A 10879-nucleotide genomic window follows, 5' to 3' on the forward strand; every position below is an offset into this window, starting at 1 on the left:
CCAGATGGTGGAAAACTCGGAAGATTCAAGAGCGTGGGCACGAGAGCAGGTTAAGTCATTGCGCACATAAACGCAGCATCCAGCTTTGGATCGAAAATGAGGATAGAGAAAGTAGGAGGGAACAGAAAAGGGGCTACTGTCAGTTGCCTCAGACACCTGAGTTTCAGTGAGGAAAAGAAGTTGAGGTTTAGAAGAGGAGAGGTGGTGTTCTACAGATTGAAAATTAGATCTTAGCCCGCGAATGTTGCAGAAGTTAATTAAGAAAAAGTTGAGAGGGGTGTCAAGACACTTAGGGTCGTCGACAGAAAGGCAGTCCGACCTGGGGACATTTATGGTCCCCTCCCCAGATGGGGACTCCGAGGCTGGTGTAGGAGTCGCCATGATGATTTAAAAATTTTTGAGTGAAGGGTGTGTGTGTTATTAGGTGCTTGTAGTTTTGTGTGGAGGAAGAGAGTTGTCTTTAGAGGGCAGGCTGTGACTGCCCCCTTGTGTTGTGAGACACAAAGGGAAACGTTCAGTGAGGTCACAGCTGGGTTTAATGATAAGTTCACAGCACCCCCTGAACAGTGCTTTAGACCTCACTGGGAGTAATTATCGTTTCGGCAGGTGTCTACTGCCTCCTCCCAATATAATATCCCCTGCAGTGTTTGTTACAGTTTGTTACAGAAGCCGCGACACAGGACTGGTAAAATAATGCACGGCAGACTTGAATTCGATTAAAAATACCATTCATCTAATTTATTTTACGTGACTCACGTAGTCTAACAAAAACCTAATGCGGGCCTAGAACAACATCAGCTCTCCTAATGAATCAGGTACAAACAATAGAAATTAATAATCTTACAACACAATTTTTAAAAGTACAACACAGCTTCATATATCAAACATCGTAAACAAATGATGCTTTTTCTCACCAAAAACAGATCCTATCCTCACTTTGCTGTGGTACAGAGTTTTTCCGCCTGTAAGTCACGGCAAGCATTTCAGCGGATGATAATCGTGCAGCACGTCAAGTGAGGCAACACCTGACGACCGGTTGAGTTTGAGTGTGAGCCAAGACATGAGCCACGGCACGGTGCAATGTTCAGTGCTCACCGGGACAAGAGGAGCGCCAAGCCAGCGGGTCCGAGGCGGGGAAGGAGGGGCGTGCTGTGTGTCGCGGCGATGGCAAAGGTTCTCATGGTACAACTTTACGGGAGAGAATCCTCTGTGTTGTACGAGACCCGGGGCGAGTAAGCGACCCGTGTAGTAATGCGTGTGTGTGTGTGTGTGTGTGTGCTTGGGGGGGATTGAACTCGACAGGTATCAAATGTTCAAATTTGCAAGCATTAATGATTTGTGGACTCAGAATACAGCACACTCCATATCTCAGTATAGAAATCAATACAAGTTGAGCACAGTACAATATATATAGAAAAAACAATTTGTACGGCGCCGGACTGATCGCCGCCAGAGTGTTCGGCTCGGCTCACAGCACCACGCCATCACTCTTACCTGATTGTGCTAATGCTCAGTGGTCACGTAGCGGAAAGGTGAGCGCTGTTACCTTTCAGTTCACCACAGCGGAGAGGGATGAGTGCGGCACACCGGTAAACATTTAGGCTTTTGAGAGATATTGCGTTTTAAGGGAAATAACCTTCGCTAACTAATTCCCAGACACTACTTATTTCTCGGCAAGACATCCCCCTTTTTTCGTGATCTACATAATGCATGGATCAGCAATGAAAACAGTGAGCCTAACCTAAAATAATCTAATCTTCAAGTGAAAACAAGTGTTATTTCATAATTATCCGAAATATTAAATTAAAAAGCAACTTGAGCAAGGTTCATTCCGCCGAAATGGAAAGACTGCACATCACTTCTTGTTTCCCCTTTCAGTTCAGTTCAATACAGCGCGTGAAGGATAAGCAACAAGAAAATTAAAAAGCAAGCATTTCTTAACATGAGGACCACTTGTGTCGCGGCGGTGAGCAACAAACGTTATGTAAATACGTAGCAAACGGTAATTAATCACTTACTAAGGACTACCTGTTGAGTCAGGGCTACTGGGGGAGAGGGTCATTGCTCCCTAATTAATGTCTACGCCTCCCCCTCCACCACACGGTACACTGTTGGCACGAGAGAATACTTTTTCCCCCCCATTTCTTTATAATGGACACGCGCGGACTGAGATTGGGGAGATGAAATAGGGAAAAGTAATGCAAACAGGTGACGACACGTGAAGCGCACCAAAGTAGCATCAACTGAAGTACTGACGCTTGATCTCTGAAGACTGTTAGTGCAAGGAAGGTGAAGAAATGAAGATTGAGATTAAGAAGGATATATAATGGGGGAAAAACGTAATGCAAACAGGTGATGACACGTGAAGCTCACCAAAGTACCATCAGCTGAGGTACTGACGCTTAATTTTTGAAGTATATTTGGTGAAGGGAAGGAGAAACAATTGAGTGTTTCATAATTCCTCTGTCATAGAGCAAGATTTGAGAGGGAGAGAGAGAGAGAGAGAGAGAGAGAGAGAGAGAGAGAGAGAGAGAGAGAGAGAGAGAGAGTGCGTGTGCGTGTGTGTGTGTGTGTGTGTGAGTAGAGAGGGTGCGGCTTGGGGAGTTTGGGGAGGTGGTGGTGGTGGTGGTGGTGGTGGTTGATGGAGTGGAGATGTTCTGGTTGGTGGCTAGTGTTTGGTGGGTGGTGGAGAGGTTGAGAGGGCGTGTTGTTGTTGTTGTTGTTGTGTTTGTCAGTAGTTAGTTTTCATCCCTTTCACTTGTAAATCCCAAAACTCGTTTTTTTTCTTTTCCATTTACAACGACTAGAATTATTTCATATCAAGACAGCTCTGCCACCACACACAGTCCACCGGGAGCCTTACGTCCTTGCAGCGCCTCAGACACCACGTCAAAGCAGCAATGGTCGCAGTAATCACAGTCTGGATAATCACAGTGTTCTTGGCCGATACGAGAACAAGCTTGCCATTTCTCTGCCGTCTGCCACTGAGCATTCGCAGCAATCCTCACATCAGACACCATTCGCTGTACGAGGATCACCAAGTTGTGTACTGAGGAGCACCGTTGCTACATTTTTTTCGTGCAGGACAATTCACGTTTGTCTGAAGAAGAATACTGAATTTCTACTAAAATTCTTACCTATTATTATGGCACCTAATTGTCCAAGTAGAAAAAAAAATCTGGTATCGTGTATTTAAGCAATGAATTTGGTAGAAACAGAATAAATTTGCCGCACTTTTTAAAACAAGACGAGAATATGCAAACCAGTCACCGAGGAAGAACATCAGTCAGTGGCAGACTTGCCATGATGGCGTGCCCTCAGGTGGCAAAATTTCAAAGACAGACTTGGTGAAGCAGAGTACAGTTCATGATTCACATGGAACTTACGAGCTCCCCGGGACGTGCCTCGCTCTTCACCGCTGCTGTATGAGGATCATCACGCTCACGAAAACACGCTGACGCGGTGACGTCCCACCATGTCTAACAACAGGGCAAAAACCAGAGCTCATGCTTAGTTTAATTAGTGTTAGCGTAAAATCCATATTTAGCTATTCTCATTTGGTGCCTCAGAAATACAGGAAGAGGAGGAGGAGGAGGAGGAGGAGGAGGAACAAAGAAATGCAAAGGAAAGAACAGCCAGCAACAGCCCTACTGTGGCTAACGAAGCTGTCTGTTACTTTAATGTTATTTAAAAGAAATTAAAATTATGCCGGAGTGAATTACGTCAGTTGAAAGGCTGATGCGACGTGCTTATCTAAAAGTATTCATGCAGCGGGCTTGTCGAAGGATTTCCAGTAATTTGTATGTATTATGTTGCTGCACATTTGTTTCTTCCAACTTCCATGAATACTGCAGAATAATGTAGTCGGTTAGTAAAGCAACAAATAATATTGTGTTCCAAGATCATGAAGTCTGTATCTCATGCCTTATAAGGATTTTACGTATCAGGAAGACCGATCAAAGACAAAAAAATAAGTAAATAAAAAAAAAATAAGATAGGAAATAGAATAAATGAATAACAAAAAAGTCCGCTCAAAATGTCATTTCCACACACACAAAAAAAAAAAGGAGGAAAAGAAAAGCCAATTTATTTTATGGCCTGCACTGACATTATATTATTGCACCAGCAGTTCAGGACCAATATCTAAACACCCATAGCTTTTTTTTCTATCCAGGATTACGTTGTGCTGGAACCATGCTTAATCTTGTGATGGAAAACGAAGAGGGAGAACTCAGGTGATAGGGTGCTGGGAGGAGGAGCACTGATTGATTGAAAATTTCTGAAAGGAGGAGGAGGAGGAGGAGGAGGAGGAGGAGGAGGAGGAGGAGGAGGAGGAGGAAAAGAGGAAGAGGAAAAGGAAAAAAGAAGAGGAAGATAAAGGAAAAGACGAAGACGAAGAGGAAAAGGAAGAGGACGTGGACTAGAAGAGGGCAGCCAGGCAGGTGTGGCGCCTCACTCAGGGCCACACGCTCAAATTGGCTCCACTCAGACAAACATAAATAATTACACAAACTCGCTTCGTGTTAAGTACTCGTAAGCTGCGGGGTAAGTTTGGCTCAAAAGATCACAAGACTCGGGACGCGGGGAAGAAATTACTGTAACTTCTCGTAATGAGCCGGGCAAGTGTTTCCATGCGTGGCGGTGATGGCGGTGGTTGTTGTCACGTAAACTGTTCTACCTCAAAAATGTGTTCTATATATAGGGCAACACACACACACACACACACACACACACACACACACACAAACACAAGTAAATAACACACATCCACAAAAAAAATAAATAAGTAACCATTTCTTTTGAAGCAAACACTTTAGCAAACACAATGCAACTCAAAAATCACGTTTTACCTCCGGGGGGACTCAGAAGCGTAGTATTGCAGGTGTTGTTGTGAGGTACTTGGTGTCAGAGTGTGAGAGGACGGTGACATTCCTGGCAGAGAGGTCACACATTCCAGCCTGGACACAGCGTTAGGTAGTGGTGGTGGTGGTGGTGGTCTGTTTTGAGTCTGTCGGAGAAAGAGAGATGGTTGAGTTTATCAGTTAGTGATGTTTTTCATTTTTGTGGTGTTGGTAGTCATGGTAGTGGTGGTAGTGGTAGTGGTGGTGGTGGTGGTGGTGGTGGTGGTAATAGCAGTAGTAGCAGCAGCAGGATTATTATTACTATTATTATTATTATTATTATTATTATTATTATTATTATTAGCAGTAGTAGTAGTAGTAGTAGTAGTAGTAGTAGTAGTAGTAGTAGTAGTAGTATATCAAAATAATCATCATAGTCGTTATAGAACATATAAGAGTAGCATCCATCTCTCTCTCTCTCTCTCTCCCTCTCTCTCTCTCTCTCTCTCTCTCTCTCTCTCTCTCTCTCTCTCTCTCTCTCTCTCTCTCTCTCTCTCCATCGTGGCGTAAGAGGATCACTGGAGCTCAGCATGACTAAATATTGATGCTTTATTCGACTCTCTCTCTCTCTCTCTCTCTCTCTCTCTCTCTCTCTCTCTCTCTCTCTCTCTCTCTCTCTCTCTCTCTCTCTCTCTCTCTCTGTAAAATACCTTTATTCCCATTACCAATAGTTTCAATACAAATAGTGTGAAATATGGTATGCAAAACAATTATATTCTATTTCCTTGCTACACTAAACGAGAGAGAGAGAGAGAGAGAGAGAGAGAGAGAGAGAGAGAGAGAGAGAGAGAGAGAGAGAGAGAGAGAAAGGAGGGGGCGGCACAAGAAGCTATGTAATTTCTGCTCTACAATGATTCTGATTAATATGATATGGTGCTACTAACACAACAACAACAACTACTACTACCACTACTACTACTATTACTACTACTATTACTAGTGTGTGTGTGTGTGTGTGTGTGTGTGTGTGTGTGTGTGTTGCCTCGCCTTGTAGGAGGCGCTATATTTAATAAGGGAGTAATGAACTTATTGCGTATTGCCCGGAATTCTATTAGTGTGCGATTATATTACCAGGTGGTCTTGGTATTAATCTCTCTCTCTCTCTCTCTCTCTCTCTCTCTCTCTCTCTCTCTCTCTCTCTCTCTCTCTCTCTCTTTCTCTGATACATGTGTGTGTGTGTGTGTGTGTGTGTGTGTGTGTGTGTGTGTGTGTGTGTGTGTGTGTGTGTGTGTGTGTGTGTGTGTGTGTGTGTGTGTGTGTGTGTGTGAGTACTTAAATGGTATATAAGAACATAAGAAATAAGGGAAGCTGCAAGAAGGGACCAGGCTTACACGTGGCAGTCCCTGTATCAAATATACTTACCTATTTCCATCTATTATTCCCATCCATAAACCCGTGTAATCTTCTCTTAAAGCTCCCTAATGTTCCAGCACTAACAACATGATTACTGAGTCCCAAATAAAATTCATTATATAAAATTGTGAGGTACGGTATTAGGCAGTGAAGTGTGTGTGTATCCACTGAGCTTTCATTGCATTTGATATTTTTGTACGTGTCTTATTTGGGGAGATTCAGGCCACTTCCCTAAGCCACGTTTAAAGCAGTAGAGCAGCGCGCCTCGGCCGCCGCACCGGCGTGGGTGATTACTGAGGAGCAACAAACGTAAGCACACGTTCAGTATTCACTTCGGCATGCAGAGTTACCTGAACATTCCACTTTCCTTTCCAAAAAACGGTGCATTGTCCTCGCCAAGTGTCCTCACTGACACACTGCCAGAGGGCGCCAGCAAGGGTGCTCAGGAATGCTCTCTCCGGGCAGGATATCGTGTTAACCTGAACCGACAAATCCGCTCCAAGCAGCACTACACTACACCTTGTACCATTACTCAATACTTTTGGGCATACAGGAATGAACTTCTGCATTACTACTTCTCGCACGAAGGTTGAAACAAACTTTTTGTGAGGGCCAGTCTTTGCTGAGAGGTGAGAGAATATTTGCTTCGTGGTGATGGTGGTGTGTGTGTGTGTGTGTGTGTGTGTGTGTGTGTGTGTGTGTGTGTGTGTGTGTGTGTGTGTGTGTGTGAGTGAGTGAGTGAGTACTCACTCACTGAGTGAGTGAGTGAGTGTGTGTGTGTGTGTGTGTGTGTGTGTGTGTGTGTGTGTGTGTGTGTGTGTGTGTGTGTGTGTGTGTGTGTGAGTGTGTGTTTGTGTTTGTGTGTGTGTGGGTGAGTGTTTGTGTGTGGGTGGGTTCCTTAGTTAATTCCTTCCCCCCTTCAGCGAGTTACCCAGCTGAGTGGATGAGTAATAAGACTTCATTAGCGTCCTCGGGGAATCTCCATCACTTTACGTCGGTGCAAATTGCATTCTTTACTGTGTTCTATTCGCCTTTTATTTTGTTATACGTGAGTGTAGACTAGACGGCGAGCAGTGTGGTTGTATGTGGCGGGACGAGGGAATGTTTGAGGTATTGGAGAGAAGGGATGAGTGCGTGATGCTCTGTGGCAATCGAAGAGAGAGAGAGAGAGAGAGAGAGAGAGAGAGAGAGAGAGAGAGAGAGAGAGAGAGAGAGAGAGAGAGAGAGAGATTGGGGAGGGGTGGTGGCAGCAGGCAACACGGAGCAACGGAGGTGTTAAAAAGCATGCAATTTACCGATAAGCATTATACAACATTATTGCGGTGATTAAAAGTACTCCTGTAAAATGCTACGTGGCATCATCTCTCAGCTGTTTTCAAGGTCGCTCGGGCTCGCTCCCCCCCCCTTCCTCCCTCCTCCCTCGCTTTGATGATGCCACGTAGCATTTTACAGGAGTACTTTTAATCACCTCAATAACTGTGTATTCGCGTCCAACCAACGCCTACAGACTCCTGACCTGACCAGCCAAACCTAACCACAGCTAAAGAACAATTAGACCGCGAATAAGTGAACAATCTTCCTCATTCCGAGGTGATCTTTTCTCCCTCTTTCAGTAAATGTAAATCACCGCTATTTCCGAACCCAGCTCCTGCGGATGAAATAGAATAATTAACGTGTTACCATAAGGTGAACAGGTCGTCCCAAGGAAATGCCATAAGGTACTACGCTAAACACACGTGAGAAATTGATGAAGGTTGATGACGCCATTCACCTTTCCACTGCCTTGGCTTCCTGAGTTTAATAGAATGTTGTAGCGTAAGTCCATGCTCTAATTTCGAAAGATAATGGCAGCAAAATAAGTAGTCGTTGCTCTTATTAGTGTCTTTATATTTTTGCTCAGTTAAGAACCTCTGAGTTAATAAATGTCACTAAATGTTGAAGCTTAAGTTCAATGTGTAATTTTGAACAGAGAAGGTATGTATGCATGTACGTAAATTTGTAGGGGTGGTGATGATGCGTTGCTACAAGCTCATGTTTTTTCCGACAATAAATTTGGTATCGCGTGTGTCAGAATTCACACAAATTATTGCTTCACAAGGTCTGAAGGGGCGCGGAGCTCGTGAAATATGGTGATGAAAAACTGCAACACATCACAGCTGACGCACGCACGCGGAACAGTTACTGAGTGCGGCGGAATGAGGGAAGCGGAGTTGTGAGGCCTCGGAACAAAACGCAATACTAGTACAAACATGGACAAAAGTCGAGTAACATTCTGTATTGACTTTCACTGCATCGAACATTTTGACATTTTCTCAGTCTTTAAGTCCTCTGACCCACCGACACACTATCTGTTCTCTATTCTGTAAGGAGGCTGTCAGCAGACCACACTTCATATTGAGCAAAAGTTAAACACAATGAAAATGAGTGCAAAATGGTACACTTTTGACCACGCCTGTACTTAGTAGAGGGTCTGTGTCAAGGAGACTTCAATGTTCACCACCAGCTTTGGCTTTCCTCTCCCTTCACTGACCATCCTGGTGAACTAGCCTACAACTTTGCTATCCTCCATGACCTAGAGCAATTGGTGCAACACCCTACTCGTATTCCTGACCGTCTTGGAGATACGCCCAACATTCTTGACCTTTTCCTGACCTCTAATCCTTCTGCTTATGCTGTCACCCTTTCTTCTCCGTTGGGCTCCTCCGATCACAATCTCATATCTGTATCTTGTCCTATCGCTCCAATCCCTCCTCGGGATCCCCCTAAGCGAAGGTGCATCTGGCGTTTTGCCTCTGTTAGTTGGGGGGACCTGAGGAGGTATTTTGCTGATTTTCCTTGGAATGACTACTGCTTCCGTGTCAGAGACCCGTCTTTGTGTGCTGAGCGCATAACAGAGGTGATAGTGTCTGGCATGGAGGCGTACATTCCTCACTCTTTTTCTCGTCCTAAACCTTCTAAACCTTGGTTCAACACAGCTTGTTCTCGTGCTATACATGATAGAGAGGTGGCCCACAAAAGGTACTTAAGCCTTCCATCACCAGAATCTCATGCACTTTATATTTCTGCCCGGAACCATGCCAAGTCTGTTCACCAACTAGCCAAAAACTCCTTCATTAACAGAAAATGTCAAAACCTTTCAAGATCTAACTCCCCTCATGACTTCTGGCATCTAGCCAAAAAATATCTCCAATAACTTTGCTTCTTCTTCTTTCCCTCCTCTATTTCAACCAGATGGCACCTCTGCTATCACATCTATTTCTAAAGCTGAACTCTTCGTTCAAACCTTTGCTAAAAACTCTACCTTGGACGATTCTGGGCTTGTTCCTCCCTCTCCTCCACCCTCTGACTACTTCATGCCACCTATCAAAATTCTTCGCAGTGATGTTTTCCATGCCCTCGCTGGCCTAAACCCTCGGAAGGCTTATGGACCTGATGGGGTCCCTCCTATTGTTCTCCGAAACTGTGCCTCCGCGCTTGCACCTTGCCTAGTCAAACTCTTTCAGCTGTCTGTCTGTCAACATTTACCTTTCCTTCTTGCTGGAAGTTTGCCTACATTCAATCTGTTCCTAAAAACGGTGACCGTTCTAATTCCTCAAACTACCGTACTATTGCATTAATTTCCTGCCTATCTAAAGTTTTTTAATCTATGCTCCAAAGGAAGATTCTTAAACATCTATCACTTCACAACCTTCTATATGATCGCCAGTATGGGTTCCGTCAAGGCCGCTCTACTGGTGATCTGGCTTTCCTTACTGAGTCTTGGTCATCCTCTTTTAGAGATTTTGGTGAAACTTTTGCTGTTGCCTTGGACATATCAAAAGCTTTTGATAGTGTCTGACACAAAGCTTTCATTTCCAAACTACCCTCCTACGGCTTCTATCCTTCTCTCTGTAACTTCATCTCAAGTTTCCTTTCTGAACGTTCTATTGCTGCTGTGGTAGACGGTCACTGTTCTTCTCCTAAATCTATTAACAGTGGTGTTCCTCAGGGTTCTGTCCTGTAACCCACTGTCTTCTTATTATTCATTAATGATCTTCTAAACCAAACTTCCTGTCCTATCCACTCCTTTGCTGATGATACCACCCTGTACTTTTCCACGTCTTTTCATAGACGTCCAACCCTTCAGGAGGTAAACATATCACGCAGGGAAGCCACAGAACGCCTGACTTCTGATCTTTCTAAAATTTCTGATTGGGGCAGAGCAAACTTGGTATTGTTCAATGCCTCAGAAACTCAATTCCTCCATCTATCAACTCGACACAACCTTCCAGACAACTATCCCCTCTTCTTCAATGACACTCAACTGTCCCCCTCTTCTGCACTGAACATCCTCGGTCTGTCCTTTACTTATAATCTGAGCTGGAAACTTCACATCTCATCTCTAGCTAAAACAGCTTTTATGAAGTTAGGTGTTCTGAGACGTCTCCGCCAGTTTTTCTCACCCCCACAGCTGCTAACTCTGTACAAGGGCCTTATCCGTCCATGTATGGAGTATGCTTCACATGTCTGGGGGGGTTCCACTCATACTGCTCTTCTAGACAGGGTGGAATCAAAAGCTTTTCGTCTCATCAACTACTCTTATCTAACTGACCGTCTTCAGCCTCTCTCTCACCGCTGCAATGTTG

The 10879-nt window shown here is 44.4% G+C and overlaps 1 long non-coding RNA gene across 5 annotated transcripts in view; it reads right to left on the minus strand.

Annotated features, from left to right (window-relative positions):
- LOC135100407 (uncharacterized) overlaps nt 1-10879 on the minus strand; it is a 64172-nt gene that overhangs the window by 23911 nt on the left and 29382 nt on the right. For 3 of the 5 annotated variants that reach the window (XR_010268686.1, XR_010268687.1, XR_010268688.1), the window contains exon 2: nt 4851-5008. The exons of the other annotated variants lie outside the window; for them this stretch is intronic. This is a non-coding gene — a long non-coding RNA (uncharacterized LOC135100407). The remainder of the gene's footprint in view (nt 1-4850; nt 5009-10879) is intronic. 5 annotated transcript variants of the gene reach the window in all.

Source organism: Scylla paramamosain, chromosome 5 (genome assembly GCF_035594125.1).
Source record: "Scylla paramamosain isolate STU-SP2022 chromosome 5, ASM3559412v1, whole genome shotgun sequence".
Classification (NCBI taxonomy): domain Eukaryota; kingdom Metazoa; phylum Arthropoda; class Malacostraca; order Decapoda; family Portunidae; genus Scylla; species Scylla paramamosain.